General features: G+C 43.2%; 1 protein-coding gene across 1 annotated transcript in view; it reads right to left on the reverse strand.

The window, feature by feature from the left end:
• LOC126343319 (uncharacterized) overlaps positions 1 to 5,800 on the reverse strand; it is a 48,122-nt gene extending 42,322 nt beyond the window's left edge. The window contains exon 1 of the mRNA XM_050001929.1: positions 5,716 to 5,800. The gene's annotated coding sequence lies outside the window, so the exon portion shown is untranslated. The remainder of the gene's footprint in view (positions 1 to 5,715) is intronic.
• Positions 5,801 to 6,000: the final 200 nt, after the last annotated feature.

Here is a 6,000-nt window from a genome sequence, read left to right on the forward strand (position 1 = left end):
GATTCCAGTTTCGCTACTGGCGAGTTAAGTGTCATCTTATGACTTAAGTAAATATCTCCGCCATTTTATAAGTGATCAATTAACTAGACTTTCAAGGCATAAAATTATTTGTTTCTTGTTGTTGATTTAATTTTGCTACACTTGGAGCGCTCACAGCTTCTTCAACCACAGCCTCGTAAGTATGTATATGTTACTACTCCACATTGCGTACTTCAAAAATAATATGTCAGACTCATACACCAAGGTGACAGTCATGGGATAGCGATATGCACGTGTACAGATGGCGGCAGTGTGGTGTACAAAAGATATAAAAGGGCAGTGAATTCGCGGAGCTATCATTTGTACTCGAGCGCTTCAAGTGAAAAGGTGTCCTACGACATTATGGTCGCACAATCAAGATTAACAGATCTTGAAAGCTTGATGGTGGTTGGAGCTAGGTGGATTGGACAGCCGGCCGCGGTGGTCGTGCGGTTCTAGCGCTGCAGTCCGGAACCGCGGGACTGCTACGGTCGCAGGTTCGAATCCTGTCTCGGGCATGGATGTGTGTGATGTCCTTAGGTTAGTTAGGTTTAAGTAGTTCTAAGTTCTAGGGGACTGATGACCTAAGATGTTAAGTCCCATAGTGCTCAGAGCCACTTGAACCATTTTTTTGGATTGGGCAATTTGACATTCCATTTCGGAAATCGTTGGTGTTGTTATGGTCTTGAGTTCAGTGACTGGTTTGATGCACTCTCCATGCTACTCTATCCTGTGTAAGCCTCTTCATCTCCAAGTAACTACTGCAACCTACATACTTCTGAATCTGCTTAGTATATTCTTCTCCTGGTCTCCCTCAACGATTTTTACCCTGCACTCTGCCCTCCAATACTAAATCTGTGATCCCTTGACGCCTCAGAACATGTTCTACCAACCGACTCCTCCTCCTAGTCAAGTTGTGCCACAAATTCCTCTTCTCCCCAATTCTGTTCAGAAGCTCCTGATTAGTTACGTGATACTATATCAAATGTCTCATTTCCTAATGTAATTCCCTCGGCAATACCTGATTTAATTTGACTACATTCCATTATCTTCGTTTTGCTTTTGATGATGTTCATCTTACATCCTCCTTTCAAGACACTGTACATTCCATTCAACTGCTCTTGCAGGCCCTTTTCTGTCTCCGACAGAATTACAATGTCATCAGCAAACGTCATAATTTTTATTTCCTCGCCATGGATTTTAATTCCCAGTCAAATTTTTCTTTAGTTTCCTTTACTGCTTGCTCGATACACAGATTGAATAACATCGGGGATAGGCTACAATCTTGTCTCACTCCCTTTCCATCCAATGCCCATTAACTCTTATAACTGCCATCCGGTTTCTGTGTAATTTGTAAATAGCCTTCAGAATTCGAAACAGAGTATTCCAGTCAATTTGTCTAAAGCTTTTTCTAAGTCTACAAATGCTACATACGTAGGCTGAGAGAATTCAATATTCCGAGATTCACAGTGTGACGTGTGCCGAGAATACCAAATTTCTGGCTTTACCTCTCACCACGGACAATGCAGTGGCCGACTTCCTTCACTTAACGACCGTGAGCAGTATAGTTTGCGTAAAGTTGTCAGGGAACAGACAACCAGCACTGCGTAAAATAAACACAGGAATCAATGTGGGACGTACAATGGACGTATTCATTAGGACAGTGCGGCGAAATGTGGTGTTAATGAGCTATGGCAGAAAAACGCCGAGAAAAGTGCCATTGCCAAACACGAGGAGATCGCCTGCAGCGACTCTCCTGGACTCGTGACCGCGTCTGTAGGAAAAACGTGACCCGTTCAGAAGAGCTCCGATTACAGTTTGTAAGAGCTGACGGTAGTGTTCGAGCGTGGCGTAGACCCCCCGAAGGCATTGACCCAAGTTGTCAACAAGGAACTACTCAAGCTGGTGATGGCTCCATAATGGTGTGGGTTGCGTTTACATGGAATGTACTGGGTCCTCTGATCCGGCTGTTTGGCTACTTGGAGACGATTTGCAGCTATTTCATAGACGTCGACGGAAGTTTTCTGGATGACAATGCGCTTTGTTACCAGCTCACAACTGTTCGCTACTGGACTGAAGAACATTGTGAACAGTTCGAGGGAATCATTTGGCCACACACGTTGCCCGACATCAGACATAATCGAGAGGTCAACTCGTGCACAAATTCATGCCCGCCAACACTCACAATTATGGGTGACTATAAAGACAGCGTGGCTCAATATTTCTGTAGCGGACTTACGACGACTTGCGGGGTCCTTGCCACGTCGGGTTGTTGCAATCTGCCGGTATAAAGGAGGTCTGACACCATATTAGGGGGGGATCCCATGACATTTATCACCTCAGTGTATACCTTACTCTTAAATCACGCACTGAAACTATTTGATTCCATTCACTTAGGAAAATTTTCTTCCTCTCTATCCTTTCTATATTTCGAGTCTGATAAATATCTTCCAAACTATAATTATATTCTGATTTCTGAAATTCTCCATTTCTGTATCCTTTTTTCTTCATCCGCTTGCATAATTTTCCCCCCAGACTACTTGTTCCATAGTCGGTAATTTGGACACCAGCCGTAAGGTTTCTGACGTGTTACAGCTGCTGAATATGCCTGCATTCGACATCTCCGTGGTGCTGTCTAGATATCGCAAGACCCCATATTTTCTTTGCTGTGCTGACGTACTTCGACACAGAAGGTGTCCGACTGTTGTAATTAGCAAAACGCTATCCATATCTCAGAACCACTTAAAACAAGCGATCATTGATTACTATGAGACTGACAAGCAACCGGCGCTACACAAATCTTACAAATTCACGGTGAAACCTTCAGCAGTACTTTATTTAGCACAATTCACAACTTCTTTCGGTCAACGACCATTGTTAAGCATAGATAGCATAAACAGCAAGGAAGTTATACCATAATCTGAACGAAAGTAATTTGCTCTTTTAAGCTCACCATCGCACGTAAAAAAAATTTCACAGTAAGTGTGTCCGATATTTTTCTCAAGAAGCTGTGACGAAAATAATCTGGAAGTTCTAACGAAAATAATCCTAAACAGTTATCATAATGAAAACTTTTTACTTACTATGGTTGGCTCAAAAGAGCAAGTTACTTATTTTCAATCTATGGTGTAACTTTCCTGCCTTTTATGCCAGCTGCTTGACAATGGTCATTGACGGATACTAGTAGCGAATTGCGCGAAATAAAAGACAGCTGAAGGTTTCACCTTGAATTTGTAACAATTATTTGGCGGATGAATATTTCCACCTGCAATCATACATAGGGACTGCAAAGCTCATGAGTAGTTTTGAAGCACAATATGAGGACGGACTCGTATATGTCAGCCAGACCCAATTCGACTCGACGCCCTGTCGTGTTAGAACCGTTGGTGTTGCAAAAGGCCGGCCGAAGTGAGGGTGCGGTTCTAGGCGCTGCAGTCTGGAACCGCAAGACCGCTACGGTCGCAGGTTCGAATCCTGCCTCGGGTATGGATGTGTGTGATGTCCTTAGGTTAGTTAGATTTAACTAGTTCTAAGTTCTAGGGGACTAATGACCTCAAAATTTGAGTCCCATAGTGCTCAGAGCCATTTTAACCATTTTATTGTTGCCAAAGGTGGCAGCTGTGAGTACTTAATTTCGTATCTGTAAACGCCAAAATCACCTAAAAATTTATTCACGCTTTCTTTCTACAGTACTGTACACACGCAATAAGTTAAAATCTGCTATTTGTTAACCTCCCTGAGGTTGCAGTTTTAATGACTAGTAGTGTACTTACATTTCACTAATCCGCTCAGATACCGAAAAGCGTTCGAAATTCGGAAGGCGAGCATGACACGAATCGAATTAGCCTCGCGTATTAACGGTAATAGCTGGCGAGCCAGCCAGTCTGGATGTGGTATACAGGCGAATTCCTAATCGGTCTAGGTGAATACCTCAATGACACGTCCCGCTTCAGATACCCTCTATGCAAACATTTAGAAAACGTTCTTACACTTGAACGTGAGATTTGCACTGGTCGCAAACAGGCGGGTTACACAGGTTCTGTCGCGGGGAAGGGTTGGTGTGGGGGCGGTGATGGATGGGGGGGGGGGGGGGCAGTTCTGACGTCAGGGCATATGGCCATCAAATGAAATATTTCTGAATCTCATGTCGACGCCACAGAGAAACGGAAAAAAGACAGAGAAGCTGATGAGGAAGAAGGACGTTAGTCTACGAGGCTAAACAATACCGTTAGATCAAGCCACTGTGAACATTCATCTCCTGAATGAATGGATGGGGTGTCGAACAGAGAGCGCTTTGCCGCATTGGTTTCTAATCAGTGATCCGCCTTGACGCTGCAGGCGGTAATTAAAGCCTCTGCCAACCGAGAGGGCGTTCGCCTCCTGAGGTTGGGTACGCGAGAAGTAGCTCTTGATAACCTCTGACATTAAGCTCCAACTGAGGCGAGCTGCATGGCGTCATCTACTACAAGTAAAGTACGTCTCTCTACGCTCTGGAGCTGCAGAGTTGAGTTTCCTCGGAAACCGTTCGCATGGGTTTTGAACTAGTTTTGTCACTTTGACGGAATGATTTCCTGTCGATTTTCGGTTCTACTGTAACTACGCCTATCCCTGAGAACGTGTTTGGAAATAGAGAAAAAAACATATCATAATTGTGTACTGTGGAACAAGTGTTCTAAGAGACTAACTCTTCATGTATGTGCCGGTTGGTTTGCTGCCAATGTCAATATGACTAAAATAGTTTAGGGCATTAGGAATCAGGATTAACTGTATCGTGTATGGTAAACTCAGTCACACAGTGATCCGTGGCTTGTGGAGAACAGATGTATAAAATGACGCAGCCGTATGTCCGAAAGGATTTTGTTCAAAATCAATATTGTCAACAAATTAAAACTATTTGTTCTCGGAGGTATATTTAACATTTTTACAATTTGTCAAGGGGGAATGCACACAACATTTTCTTACAGGAAAACGTTTCTTTCCTCGAACAGCGTATAACAAGTAAGCAATAAAAACAAGTAGAGCACACATTCATGAGCAGGGAGTAGTTCTATGACGTTCTCTCGAAAGATATAACACTCTAGTTGTATTTTCTGCTATATGCTGTAGTGTATCAGTGTAAATGCACCGTAACTCCAAGGTAAAACTTCGGTACGCAAAAGGTTATTATACAAAAATAACGGAATAGCGCCGGATGCGTTTTCTCGTTGTATGCTTTAGATTCATGTTCATGAACTTGCTAAACGTTTCTGTCCTTAATGAGAAACCCAAAAACTGGCAGTCAGGCAGAGAGTATTTTAATGTTTTTAATTGCAAAGAGTTCGCCACTGTCCTTTTTAAAGCAAGGGTGATGTCTACAATGTAAATAATACAGACAGTGGAGACTCGAAATGATTATTTGTATATGGAAACAAAATCTGTCGTGCAATTTCAGCCATTAGATTTTTCGATGGTTGATGTTTCTGAGTAAAGCTTATCCCGTTTCCCTACTGATACCGTGTACACATGTGGATCGGCTATTAGTCTAATAACATCACTTGTCCTTGGCGGTTGCCTGAGTGGAATGAGCATCTCACATTTTACGCTTAATCAGGATGTAAGAATGTATTCTCGCCCTTAGTGCCTATATAAAAGAAAATACCCGGTATACGTCAGCACTGTATCAGCTTACTTCAAACACAGAACGCAGTTGGTACTGACCTTAGCGGCGATCCGGCTGTGCTCGCTCCAGATTGTCACTGCCTCCTGGTTATCTGTCGTCGTAGACGCGGCAGCCATTGCTAGGGTGCCGACCGTTGCACTGTGACGTCAGCTCTGCCCCTCCAGAAGCATTGGCTGTTTTTCCAAGGGTCATATTTGTCCTCTCTAAGGAAATTTGTCTTGGAGAGGAAGTAGTGTCCTTCGTTCTGCATGGCAGTACGTTATGGATTATCGGAAACTGAAGAGATATCACCAGTACTGAAAGAAGCGAAGGACGGAATAATA

The sequence above is a fragment of the Schistocerca gregaria genome, chromosome 1 (assembly GCF_023897955.1).
Source record: "Schistocerca gregaria isolate iqSchGreg1 chromosome 1, iqSchGreg1.2, whole genome shotgun sequence".
Taxonomy (NCBI): domain Eukaryota; kingdom Metazoa; phylum Arthropoda; class Insecta; order Orthoptera; family Acrididae; genus Schistocerca; species Schistocerca gregaria.